Source organism: Microtus pennsylvanicus, chromosome 3 (genome assembly GCF_037038515.1).
Source record: "Microtus pennsylvanicus isolate mMicPen1 chromosome 3, mMicPen1.hap1, whole genome shotgun sequence".
Taxonomy (NCBI): domain Eukaryota; kingdom Metazoa; phylum Chordata; class Mammalia; order Rodentia; family Cricetidae; genus Microtus; species Microtus pennsylvanicus.
In genome coordinates this window covers 34,740,974-34,751,419 of record NC_134581.1, presented here as the reverse complement: position 1 = coordinate 34,751,419, position 10,446 = coordinate 34,740,974, and the positions used below count along the sequence as shown (strand labels likewise).

General features: G+C 48.4%; 1 protein-coding gene across 6 annotated transcripts in view; it reads left to right on the top strand.

The window, feature by feature from the left end:
* Nucleotides 1–3,222: 3,222 nt before the first annotated feature.
* Mrap2 (melanocortin 2 receptor accessory protein 2) overlaps nt 3,223–10,446 on the top strand; it is a 39,629-nt gene continuing 32,405 nt past the window's right edge. Inside the window, exons 1-3 of one of the 6 annotated variants that reach the window (XM_075965056.1) lie at nt 3,311–3,503; nt 3,813–3,931; nt 4,159–4,331. The gene's annotated coding sequence lies outside the window, so the exon portion shown is untranslated. Of the gene's footprint in view, nt 3,932–4,091; nt 4,332–10,446 lie in introns of all 6 variants that reach the window. The other 5 variants (XM_075965052.1, XM_075965051.1, XM_075965054.1 and 2 more) reach the window with 5 other exon arrangements.

Below are 10,446 nucleotides of genomic sequence, written 5' to 3'. Positions count from 1 at the left end.
TTGAGGTCTCAGGTGTTCAAGCCAGGCTTGGTGTGGCAATCCTCTTCCTGCTGCCTGCTGATCCAGATGTAGAGCTCTCAACTACGTATCCAGGATCATAGGTGCCTGCATACCGCCATGCTTTCTGCCATGATGACAATGGACTAAACCAGTGAATTGTAAGCCAGTCCCAGTAAAACGTTTTTCTTTATAAGAATTGCTGTGGTCACATGTCTGCTCACGGCACTAGAACACTGACTATGATACGCGGATATAACAACTTTTCATACATATTCAAGGACAATGTAGTCCCCGAAAGAACTGTATAGACCTCTGTGATCTGGCCCCACTGGCCTTGCTGGGCGCATCTGCTGTTTATCTCAAGAGCTTCACATCCCTCCCGCCCTCTACCCCATCTCCCACCCTACCCTTTCCCCAGCAATCAAAGCCAGCCTCCCACCTCATCTCGCTCATCCGCTCATCAGGGCTGCTCCTCCTCAGGCTCCTGTGCAGTTTCCTTCCGTGTTCTCCACCAGACTTCTATGGTGCTGTCTTCTCTACTGCCAAGTCCCCTCTCCAAGCCCCGGATGGAAAACAAAGCATTCCTTTAGGCTGGCTCTCCACAAGGCTCTTTGGTGAAGTTCACAGTCCTGGGTTTCGACTACTTCCGTGCTCATTTTCCTCTTTTATTAGATTTTTGAGGGTAAGATTTATGTGCTAATCATTGCGATTTTCCTAGCAGCTGTTACAGAGCAGAGGCAAACAGTTGTAAGTATCTATAGACACAAGAAACAAATGAACGATTGAAGGAGAGGAAGTATGAGTTCCTGATGAAAATAATTTCTGCATTTTGAGCGTGAATCCCGGCTGTGCCACTGACTATAATCATGACCGTAGGAAAATGACCCTTAAGCCTTAGTTTTCCAATCTCAGAATGAAAAATCAGAATTTTCCTCAAGAGGTGTCAATGTTGACTGATGGACAGCATCTATAGACACATGCAGCTGTGCCTTGTCACTAGTTATCTTTGGACTGACATGACAGAATTAAAAGACAGTGAGTCTGCATTCTTTTATTACCTGTTATAAATATATACTCCTTGTGTTGAAGAGATGGCTCAGTGGTTAACAACACTGACTGCTCTGCCAGAGAACCCAGGTTCAATTCCCAGCACCCACGTGGCAGCTCACAACTGTCTGTAACTCTAGTCCCAGGGGATCCAATGCTCTCATACAGACATACATGCAGGCAAAACACCAATGCAAATGAAATAAAGATAAATATTTTAAAAAGTGAACCCCTTAAATGCCCACTGGATGCAAAAACATGATCTTGCAAAGAAACTGAAACAGGTCGGAGAGGAGGGGAGGGTAAACCTGCTGAACTCTAAAGTAGAAAGGGAAAAGAGAGGTTTTAGATTTCAGGTTAAGAGTTCATTGGTAGCGCTGGCGAGAAGGCTCTGGATAAAGTTCTTGTGCCAGCTTGAGGATCTGAATTCGGATCCAGCAGTGTGTGTCTGTAATTCTGCTCCTACAGCAAGACGGGACACAGTGCAGGCCCCTAGACAGTGAGCAATGAGGGATCCTGCCTTAAACAAGGTAGAAGGTAAGGACAGATGCCTGGGGCTGTCCCCTCACTTCCACTCAGTCGATGTGCCCTGCATGAAACTGCAGTCACACAGGGACAAGCACACAGCGGTGCTTCTCCTTCTGCATAGACGAGTTCATGGCAAGGCAATGGAGGTTCTCTAGAAGTGGTTCTTGAGATGGACCGAGAGGGAAGGTAGAAATGTTGGTGACTCTGGGGGAAAGAAGGGGTTGTGTGTCACCAGGGACACATACCCAAAAGGGACATGGGAGCTTCATTAGCCTCCTCATGTCTACAGCCTAGAGTTTTAGCTTCTGAAACTAATGGTTAGCCTCCTGCGAACAAGAACAGTGTTCCTAGACTGTCTACCTTGTGAACCCCTGGCCTCTAACTAGGTAAAAGAGCCCCTGCGGTCCACAGCTAAGGTGGACACTGGCCCGTTTTACTCAGCAGTGGCAGTTTCTTTGCAGTGTCACCAAGCCCTGACAGTGGTAGAGGTGCCATATCATGGGTGATGGGTCACATTCCCACAAACAGAATCCTACAAAGGGAATGAGTCAGCGTACAGTCTTGCGAACCACCGACAATTCTCACTGCAGATTGTTAAAATCTATCACTTAGAATCAAGCTGCTTGCCAATGAGCCAGGGAAACACACAGAGATGCTATAAAAATGGTTTTCAAAATATTTCATTTTACATGTGATAATGAAACTACTTTTTAAAAAAAATCCATGAATCAGATGTCATTTCCAGGAATCCTTTTCTGGCACCATCATATTGACTTAGACCATTGCCAGCCTGCCAGCTGTGACGGTGCATGCCTTCCTATGTAGCTCCCTCCCTCCCTCTTTCCTCCTCTCTCTCCCTCCCTCCCCCCTTCCCTCCCTCATGGGGTTTATCTGTGTAGCCCTCGCTGTCCTGGAAGCTTGCTCTGTAGACCAGGCTGGTTTTGAACTCAGGGATCCACCTGCCTCTGTCGCATGAGTGCTGAGATTAAACGCATGCAGCACCACCGTCCAGCTTAAACTTTCTTATCTGTAAAATCGGCATGGCCATGCAAACTTTCTCGTGTGGCATTTGGGATAAGTATATGCTAAGGGACATCTTAGTGCCTGGCTCACAGCCAGGGTCATCTTTCCCCAGATAAAAGCCTGGTTGTTCTCTCACCTCCTTGTTAACCAATAAAGCCAGCCCTGACCCCATCCCCCACACAAAGCCCACTGTCCTATTTTCTGCTTTGTATTTCTGTCCACAACACTCCATTCACATCCCCTGAGTTGTGTTTACTGGTAATCTTTATTGTCTGACTCTTTACTAGCTCTACAAAGTTGGTGTTTGGCACCCGATACAGACTGGATGAACAAATACAAATGTGCGCAGAATAGTCATGGTTGCTAACTTGAGCCTGCTCCTCCACTGGTGACTCTTCAGGATCTGTCTGGAGGGTGTTTGGTGCCCCTTGCATCACATCTATCTGCACCGTTAGGTTGGAAGAGGCACTCAAAATCCGAGATAGTAATTTAAGCAGTGCCTTATGGAGGGGTCAAGCATCTCTGAACTTGAACCCGAGGTTGAAAATGGCTGGCAAGCCCGCTCATGCAACCCCACTTCTCCTTGTTCAGCTCAGGTACCCAAAGTTAGTCTAAGAGACCCACCACAGAGCCCGAGAGGTCAAAGTATCCCTGGGCATCTTTCCTTTGCTCAATGCAGGTGTATAGCCACACTCACGTAGTCCTCTAGCGCCCCAGGACTGGGGAGGCTTCTGGGAGCTCAACCCCAGCCTCCTTGCCCAACGCCGCCTCCGCCTCCTCGGCTAGGTCGCGGGCGCATGTCTCCACCGCACCGCACCGCGGCGCAGGGAGCGACCGACACAGCTCCAGCCAGCAGCGGTGGTGAGGTTTGGGCACCGGAGGAGCTGGACACCGTAGAGCCTGCGGTAATCGGGGCAGGAAGGGGCATGGGGATAGCCCGGGGGCCGGGGGTCGTTCAGTCTGCCCCGGGATCAGGATCGGTGGGGGTGAAGAACGGGAGGGTGGGGAAAAGCCATTCGTGTTTGGACGGTACCGGTACGAGGGCAGCTTGTGGGGCCCTTTGAAGGGTTCCCAAGTTCGAAGCCTGTCCTGCTGCTGAAATCAGATCTTCCGGCCCGAGGGAGTCAGGAAATCCTAGATACAGCTCCTAGTGCTGGGCTGAGCATTCAGTGGGCTCATTGAGCGTCTCTACCAGACCACACCCTCTCTTGCAGGTGAGAAACTTTCCCGCCATCAGGGTCTGCGGGCCTCCGTGGCGCATCCACAGAGCCCAGAGGCTGGGGACCTGCGCCTCCAGACAAAGGGCGTGGTCCCCAGATGCGCACCCCCTGCAGTGAGTCTTTTTTTTTTTTTTTTTTTTTTTTGGTTGACTAACCCTGAGGTTGACAGGTTTGTTCAGACTAGGGAGCTAGGGAGCGGGTCTTGTGCCACCTTACTGTTGAGGCCGCAATTACAACTCCCTCCTCCGTTCCTCTCTGTCCTGTTCTGGGTAGGGGACTGAGGAAGGCCTTCTGAGAACAAGTGCGACAGAAAACTGTTCTGAAGCTTTGGTTTCCACAGCGCTTTAGAAGACATGGAGCACCGGATATTGTACTCGATTTAATCTGGCAACGATTAAATCGGGGCTGTTCTGAGAGCGAAAGAAGCTTGGAGGAAAGTGCCCCTGTAGCCCCAGGGAAGACAGAGGAACTGCCAAACACAAATTAATCCTTACGCACTGCCCTCTCCCCAAGGTAAGTGGCAGTATTTCCAGCGCGCAGGTGAAAATGAGATATCATTTTCCACCCTGACTCCACCGGTTAACAGTGGGGAGCGGAGGGAGATCTGGAAACGAAAGCTGGGATTCCTGGTTTGGAGTACAGCAGCAAAAACAGGTACAAGAGAATGGCCTGGGCTGCAGGGATCCGGGGAAGGTGGGGCACTGTCAGCTGGTTTTGTTGCAGTGTTTATAGCAGGGAGGTGACATCGACGACGGGGTGGGGGTGGGAGCAAAAATAAGTAGCTGCTTCGGTAAGGCAGAGGCCAGTCCAGACTGCGTGGGGAGGTTTTGAAGCCCAAAGGGGAATCCGGGTTTGAAGCTTGCCTGATGGGCGGGCTCTGAAGCATTGAAAGTGTTTTGCTGTCACCTTTGCACAGGCGTGAGGCCTGAAAATAGAGCCAGACTTTTCAAAAGATGGAAACATCGCCTCCCAGAACAGGTTCTTCTAAAAGACAGCTGAAGACCACCCAGGAAAGCATTCCCAGAGGCCATTCATGGCAAGTTGGGCTGTGGATGGGGGTGTGTCATCTCCAGGCTCCTACAAATGTGAGTTATGATTCATGAGGGTAATGATGCCACCTAGTAGGTGGCAACCAGCATTTTGCAAACATGAAAATGTCAGCACTTACTGTGAGAGAGATGTGCACTCCTGTGCATGTGTTTCTGTTGTATCTCCGGCCGTCACTCTCTTAGCCCTGGCCGCTCTGGACAATATACAGTGTGCCTGGCTTTGGAGACTTGGAAGGCAGTCTCCTGCTATATCAAAGGATGGGGCGCGGTCTTTAACATGAGCAGGGTTCTGTTTGTGTGCCTTCTTATTGGTGCCACTTCCAGGGACAGAGATGTACGGCTGTGGGAGACTGGACAAAGTTACAATCGCTACAGATCTGAGGGGAACGTATCTGAAAAAGATACTAATCCTAGAATGTTGGGCTCACAGTCAGGTTCAAGCTCTAGCTCTGCATTGAAGTTCAGAGACAGTTTTAAAATAGAGGACAGGGGACCAAAGAGATGGTGAGGTGTTTAAGAGTGCTGGCTGCTCTTCCAGAGGGCCTGGGTTCAATTCCTGGCACCCAAACTGTGTGCAAAGCCAGTCCCAGGGGATCCGACACGTCTCCTGGGTACTACACACAGGTGGTTAGGAGAATAGTTGGCAGACAGCCATGGGAACTGAATTTGGATCCCCAGCACCCACATTTACAAATGTCAGATGTAATGGCTGTAATCCTGATATTACAGAGGTGGAGACGGGGGTCCCTGGGACTAGCTGTCCAGCTAGTCTTTCTGAATCAATGAGCTTTAGACTTGAGAAAGATCCTGTGTCAAAAAAAAGCAAGGTGAAGAGCCTGACACCAATCTCTTGCTTCCCCATGCAAGCATGCGCACACACACGCATGTACGTCACCCCCCATGGGCAGAGTTGCATGATTATAAATTCCGTTGTATGAGAAACTGAAGTAAGAGGATATGTTTGAGGCCAGCTAGTGAGACCTTGTCTCGAAGAGGTGTGTGTGTGTGTGTGTGTGTTGGTGTGCAGTGGCGAGTAGGAAGAGATGAGATGAGATGGCGGGATAGTGCCTCTGTGATGAGCTACATTCATCTGAAAGATATCTGGAGTTTCAATAGTCTAAGTGAGGCCTAGGGAAGAGACTTGGATTTCCTTGGTAAGGGCATCCCATTCCTCACACACATTTGGGTGGGGCTTGTTACGTGTCAGGATAATGGGAGTGTTTTCTTTTACTGCGATACCTGTAACAAACCCATGAAGTGGGAACATAATTACTGCTGTGCCCATTTAACAAACGAAGAGACAGAAGCACAAAGGAATGAGGTACTTGTTCGTGGTTACATAACCAATAGACAAGAGAGTGGAGATTAACACGAGGCATGTAACCACCGTCCGTCACCTCTTCGAAGCCTCCATGAGGCATTAGGATTGGAGGAGCCCAGAGTCCACTGCACTCCATGGTCAATTCTGAGCAGCACCCAGTTAGCATAGGGGCCATGTCAAAGAATCTGGAGGAAGGTGGTTGGAAGCAAGATCTGAAGACCAGATCATTGAGAGGAACAGACAGTGACAATGTTAGCCTGGCAGAGAGAGACGTGGCCAGCATTTGAGCCAGTCCTGTGAGAGTTAATCGGCAGGATGGGACGTCATTCCTAAGGTCAGTGGTCAGGACTGTCGGGGAGGGTCCCCACAGGATTAGCGGGTGCCACATTTTGTTTTTCAGTGCTCACATTCATTTCTGCTAGAAAGAAGAAGAGAAGGAATCAAAGGTTAGCACCCAGTCACAAAAACATCCCTGTAGGAAAAGTAAGGGTACCAGGATAAGTTATCTGCCTAAGGCACACACTTTCAAGTTCTGAGAACTTCCAAATGAAAGTTCTCAACTGTCAAGTAGAAAGGCTAAGGTCTCTATCTGAAGGCTGTACCTACCAGCCACTCCAAGAGTGTGAGGGTTGTACTGGGGAGATGGCTCCATTGGCAAGGCGCCTGCCTTGCAAGCATGAGAACCTGAGTTTGGATCCCCAGAATCCAGGGAAAAGGTTAGATGCAATGGTGCAGGCCTGTAGCCCTAGTTCTCTGGGTCAGAGTAGTGGTAGAGCCAGGTGGATCTCTGAAGTTCATTGATTAGCGAGTCTAGCTCAGTCAGAGCGCTTCTGGTTCAATGAAAGACCCTGTCTCAAAAGATAAAGGTGGAGAGGAATAGAGGAAGACATGTTACATTGATCTCTGGCCTCCACACACAGAGGCACGTGCAGAATATGCACGCATGTATGTGCACACACACACACACACAGAGGAAGGGAGGGAGAGACAGAGAGACTCAATGAATGCAAGTGCTGGATTGTAATATAACGGTTAAGAGAAAAGGCTGTTGAAGAGATGCCTTAGGGGATCTGTCACTTCTGTGCTAAGCCTAGTGACTGGGCCTTCAAGGGAACACACTGAACATATGCAATTCGGAGGTGTCCTGGATAACAAATAAACCTGCCTGGTTCAAATTTGGTGAGGAAAGGAGTGCTTGAACATTTCCTGGGACCAAGGGGGACTACCTGGGAGAGATAACCAGCTGGAGACTGAGGGCACAGGAAGCGGTTTTGAGTAGAGTAAGTGATGAAGAGCTACCATCACTGAGCATGCCCAGAGAAAAGGACAGGGCAGTCCTATGTTCTGGCTTTGGACCTGAATGGGAGAGAAACTGGCCAGCAACTCAGGACAATGGAGAAAGAGAAAAGAAGTTCCCCTGATTCCAGTCAGGAGCATGCTGAGAGGTCAGAGTTGGATTTGTGGTTAAGGGCTGGACAGTGCATGTTTTTGCAGGGGGTCGGGGGGTCTTTGAAGTGTTTGTGTGAATATAAGAGTTATGGACTCTGCAGGAAAAATGAATGCATTTCAAGGGGCTTTGGAAAGCAAAAATAATCAAATACCTGAGGAGGTCCTATGAATTGTATTTCTCAGAGAATGGGCTTTTTATGCTTAGATTAAAATAGGAAAGAGTAGCAAGCTGTCTGCTTGGTTCTATATTTATTACTGAATTGGAGGAAGATTTAGATGTAGGAGCATTTAGACAAGAAAATGCTTACTTAGCCGGCATTCCAAGACTCACACTTGGAAAGAGAGACTCATCAGAATGAGATAGATAGATAGATAGATAGATAGATAGATAGATAGATAGATAGATAACATTTAAAGAGAAGTACTGAGAAAAATTACTGACAATACCACAACCTTTAGTTGTGTGTTGGGAACTGAACACCTAAGCAAGAGCTGTCAGCACCCAAGAGTATCTCCCTAGCTGTAAGTTGACAAATTTGTCTGATTTGTCTGTTGTTTGTGGTTGAAAATGACTTTCACATGCATTTTATTTTCCTAAAATTGTGACTTTTCTTCAGACCTCAGCATAGCAAACAACTGGCGTGGGGCAGGGGGAGATGTATTTTCCTTAGGAGGTGGAACATAGTTAAGGTTTCACTGTTTGGGGAGAATTAGGGTCCATCTAAGATGATGCTAATACAGTCTAAGGGCCTGGGGATTAAATTTGTTTTCTCTGCCAGGCAAAATCTGAAGCATAACAGGTGGCAGCAGAGAAATCTCAGATGCCACAGTCAAAATCAGCAATTGAAGGAAGGTGTTTATTAGGGGTGAGGACACACATACATTGTTGATTGAGGTTTTCTGTCCCACTTCGTCCCACATCTGTTTAGTCCCAAAGAAATTACACAGAGGTCTACATTAATTATAAACTGATTGGCCTATTAGCTCAGGTGTCTTATTAACTCTTATAACTTATATTAGCCCATAATACTTGATTGTGTTAGCCTTGTGGCTTGGCTAGGCCATCACATCTTGCTTGCTCTGTGTCTGGCTTCATCTAAACTTCCCTCTTCCCAGAATTCTCATTGTCCCACCTCTACTTCCTGCCTGGTTGCCCCGCCTATATTTCCTGCCTGGCTACTGGCCAATCAGCGTTTATTTAAAATACAAGTGACAGGGTACAGACCATTGTCCCACAGCAAAACATGGCACAAACATACAGAGAAAAAGACCTGCAAAGTAGGGGGAGGCAAAAAAAAAATCCTCTTCTCTGGGGCTGAGAGTTTAAAAACCTTTGAAGAGTCAGTCCTTCCTTTTGGGTTGATCAGTCTGAAGACAGGGTAGTTGACAGTCCCCAACTGTTGTGTGACAGGTTCTTGATGACCAGTCCATCATCAGGGGGCCTGCTGGCATGGACCTGACAGCTTTTGTTTCAGGTCCAGGAGGTTAAATGCCACCACCTTCATTACCTAGCCATAACCCTGCTCCCTGTCTGTCTGCCTAAGAGGGGAGACAGAGGGCGGTGGGGGGGGGCAGTGTCTAACTCCTAGGCTCTCAGTAACTGTTATTTTGGGCAAAGGTACAAAGTGATTTTTTTCTTTTTCTACTCGAGTATGAAAAGCATTTATTGCTATTAGAAAGATGGAGAAAGCATGTGAGACATTAATTTTCTGCTTCTCCTGCCTTGCGAACATGCTTGTTCAGCCCATGATAATGTTGCTTAGATGTGAAGAAAAAAAAAAAAGCAGAGGCTGAAAATCTCTGTATGAGATGCTAACACCAAAGGTAGCATGTGGGTTTAATTGTCGCTTCTGCCTCTGCTGCCGAGACCTATATAATTTCTTCCCTGACTAGTGAACGTTACTAAAATGCCACAGCCTTCAGGTGAAAATGATTTACAAGCTTCAGATAATTGGCCTTCACATAGTGCCTTTGCTTTCCCCACACATGGCCTTGTGACAGCAAAGCAACTGCCAGGGGAGGCGGGGCGGGCTGAGGACCTGCTTCCCACAGGGGACTCGCATTGTCTGGGGGACCCTGAAAGAGACATGTGACCGTACACCTCTCCTGTCTCCCCGCCCCATCCATGGTAACACAAGTCCACTAAAGAAGCAAACATTCCAGATGAAGCCTTGCACAGCCTTACAGAAGCCTGTGTCCTATTCCTGGCAGTGTTTTGAAATTTCTCCCCAGCCTAATGATGCAGGGAGGTCACCCTGTATTCCCTTGAATCTGAGGCTGAGCTCAGGGTGCTAGGAGTGAGATTCTGAGATTATGGCTACCACGGACAATCACTTCATGTTTCTAGTTATCCTTAGTGTCTGCAGTTAGCTATTCGCCCTAGCCGCCCGCCACCAAAGGAAGGTGAGCTAGGTACTTTTAGAGGCTTGGGAATCCTCAGGCAAGGGACAGGTTCTACCATCCACCCCTCCTTTTGCAAGGCCCCTCCTTGCTCTGTTCTCACCGGGCTGTTTGTGCAGGGTGAAGCGGTAGGTTGCTGGGGGCCATTAGTGCCCTTGCTCTGCCAGACTCCGGATTGCTTCTTATCGGCAGATCCACTAGAGTGGCTGAGGGCTAGACAAATGGACAGAGTGAACAATGGCTGCCCCTGTGTCAAAACTCCAGACTGACAAGATGATCCTTGTGTTTGAGCTTTCCTGATGCGTTGTCTCAACCTCCAGTAACTACAAGATCCGACTGACCCCTTCCCTTTGTTCTTGCATGTCCACAGAATGATTTAGCGCAGGGCTGTAGGAGGGGTGTGTGCTGC